The following is a 3,118-nucleotide window of genomic DNA, read 5'->3' as shown; positions in this document are numbered from 1 at the left end:
CAAATCGACTTTGTATTTTAATTCATACAACATAGAGTCACAACAGACTGGGGAAAAAATCCTCCTTTCGGCAAGAAGAAACAAAAGAAGGAACATGAGATCCACTTCCCATAAATATCAGGACCTCTTGGGGTTCTTTCTTGGCTTCTCAAAACAGAGTATGCTAACTCAGAAAGATCTGTATAACAAATAGTATTACACAATGCAAGGGCAGACCCCTCCTATAAATTAGACATACACAAACATGGGACTTCGACGAAATTGCAAGAAACACCCAGGAAAAGGTTAGACAGCAGATTTGTTACCTGAACACCCAAAAAACACCCAGCCAACCTTAGCCGTGACACCAATCAGTACCTACAAAGCAACAGGATTCAGACAAACATGCACTGCAATCAGGTGAAGAGAATGTGCGCATACACTAAAGTAAAAACAACAACGCTTGTTCTCTATGAATAAAATTTGCATGTACAGATCCTCTACAGCAAAAGTGGTTTGCCAATCATGAAAGAAATATCAACGAAACAACGACATTAGATGCAGAATTGGAGGACAATGTTGGGGATACAATTCTCCCATCACAATCGCTTATGGGTTACATAGTGCACCGGTCGCGATCTCCTCTTCCTCCCCACTTCTCTCCCTGCTTCCAGTTGACAGTAGATTGAATCGCTGGTACAGGACCCAGTAAAAACTGAATACAACATTGCTATAATTATTTGGACAAATTACAGTTCATTAGCAATGAAAGTTTCTACGCAACAATTGCCAGGGCCACTGACTGGACATTGTATTTACCCTTTTAATACATGAATCAACTAGCTACTGTAGTATGAGGAGAGGTCAATACACAAAACTAATATTTTACATGTTCATAGGCATATATCCCCAGAGATACATATTTCATTCTTAAACATGATCATTTGCCGTTGAGTATTTCTATTGCAGAAAAGTTATAAACCAAAAACATGTGCATTTTTAAGATCACACAATCTGTTGAGGGCAATATGACCGAAGAGAAAGAGAGCTAGAGAGAGGAAGATAGAGAGAGGGGGAGGTTACCGAACCTGGATGAATGGACGCAGCGTGCCGGCCACGATCTCGTCTTCCTTCCCTTCCTCCCTCCCCGCTTCCTATTCTTCCTGCCGTCTCTCACCGGGATGGCACACTATGGTCAGCACCACAAAGGGGAACCCCATGGAAAAGCACGAGCAAGAGGGGAAGAGGGGCACCAGGGAAGGACGTCTCGGACATGGAGGTGTACCTGCGGTGCAGGGCTGGGCCGAGCCACTGGAACCAGTTAGCGTCACCCAAAGCATAGCTGGTGGCGACGGTGGAGCGGCGACCTCCGCCTTGACTCCTCTTGTCGACAGCGCTCCTCTGGGTAGAGCAGCGGCAGCCTCTCCTCCCGTTGATGTGATGCGCGAGCTCGACGGGGAAGCAATGGCGAGAATGGCAGGTCCTCAATCCACTCACTCCTCCTGGTGATGGCGGCACGCGAGATCGATGGGAGAGCAGCGGCGCAACCGATATGCGGGGAGGAGGAGAGCCGGGACAGGAGGAGGATGGGTGGCTGCGACGTCATAGAGGGGGATCTAGGGTTAGATTTAGAGGGAGGAGCAGCTGGCGAGGTCAATGGCGATGGCGGCGGTAGCGGGAGAGAGATGCAAGGGAGAGAGAAAGAAACGAGGGGATCAGGGGGAAGAGACAAACCCCCTGTCTCGCTCCGCTTGGCCACCTCCTGTCGCTCTGCCTGGCCTCCTCCCAACGGCGTGACGCGCTAGCTCGATAGGGAAGCGGCGACGCGGGGCGGCAGGCCCTCGATGGCGACCGCGACGCGAGCGGCAGAGAAAGGAATGCAACGAGGAAGAGGCGGCTAGGGTTCCCACCAATGGGTCGCTGTCCCCGCCTTTACGCGCCGGCCATCCATCCACTGAGTGACACGTGAGTGCGACATGCGAAATACCAAAAATGCCCTCTGCGGGCACCGAAAATAACACGCGGTGGCACGCCCATCTCGCACGCAACAACCAGCACCGGGCGCAGCTTACCCCCGCAGTCGCTGACGGGCGTGCCCCACATCTCCCGGGTCCCGGCCGCATGTCATCGTGCATGAGGGTGGTGGAACGGGGGAGGAATGGCAGGCACTATTCATTGGTTGTCACATCACTCAAGATCCGACGGCCCTGGTCGTTCCATCTGAGATCTAACGGCGTGGATTCGTTTGGAAACGATATCGGACGGTCGAGAATACACACGCCCTGAGAAGGCTCCATTTTAGACTCCAATGTAACAATGGTATTATGAAAACTGATAAAACTGTATCCTTCAGCAAATTACAGTGCATCACCAACAGTCGCTCAAAAACAAAAGGCAAAAACTACAGAAAGACGCCCAAACAGCGAAAATGTTGCTCAGCACCATGGTTCGATCGCACCTACACTCAGTACCGTCCATCTCAGACAACAATTATTGGGATATGTGCCACTTACCCTTCACAAAGTATGGCGGGAATCATCAACAATAGCTAAACATGCTCAGCTCTACAAAATCTATTGCATGCGAAGACTCATTAGGGAATAAAATACTACCAGTCCATCGTACCATGGCAAAAAATTTAATGTGCCTCGTTATGCACCCCTAGAGTGGCCCCACACTCGGGTTGTCTGGAAACAAATATAACAAAAAATATGTTCAAAAAACAAACACCTTTATAAATTCGCATGTCTTGCTTGCTGGTTCAGACAAGAAAATTTGATGAATATCTTTGAGCTGATCACTGTATTTTTTCTAACTAGAGAAACTCTTTCCCGAGATGAATCTTCTGCACCAAGAATCTTTTTTTTTTGCAGTGACACATATTGTTTATTCAAATCTTTACCAATTTTAAAGAAAAGATATTTTTATCTTTTTTTCTGTGTTGTATATGCTCATAGGAAAAGGTTTTTTAATATGCTGACGGCATGAATATCCCTAGCATACATAAAAAAAGGGTAAATCATCCACCATTTGAGCATTAAACGATAGCAGCAGGTTAAATATCAATAGATACATTGTGCAATTTGATATAAAAAAATATTATAAAATAACATGCAAGATGAGCAGTACGGGCAAGGTC

General features: G+C 47.2%; 1 long non-coding RNA gene across 3 annotated transcripts in view; it reads right to left on the bottom strand.

Annotated features, from left to right (window-relative positions):
- Positions 1 to 1,710, bottom strand: part of LOC119294107 — a 3,479-nt gene extending 1,769 nt beyond the window's left edge. For all 3 annotated transcript variants that reach the window (XR_005143335.1, XR_005143337.1, XR_005143336.1), the window contains exons 1-3: positions 1,265 to 1,710; positions 1,068 to 1,142; positions 306 to 357 (exon numbers count right to left, since the gene is read on the bottom strand). This is a non-coding gene — a long non-coding RNA (uncharacterized LOC119294107). The remainder of the gene's footprint in view (positions 1 to 305; positions 358 to 1,067; positions 1,143 to 1,264) is intronic.
- Positions 1,711 to 3,118: the final 1,408 nt, after the last annotated feature.

Source organism: Triticum dicoccoides, chromosome 4B, assembly GCF_002162155.2.
Source record: "Triticum dicoccoides isolate Atlit2015 ecotype Zavitan chromosome 4B, WEW_v2.0, whole genome shotgun sequence".
Taxonomy (NCBI): domain Eukaryota; kingdom Viridiplantae; phylum Streptophyta; class Magnoliopsida; order Poales; family Poaceae; genus Triticum; species Triticum dicoccoides.
The sequence above is the reverse complement of the archived record's forward strand: the minus strand, read 5'-3'. Positions and strand labels throughout refer to the sequence as shown.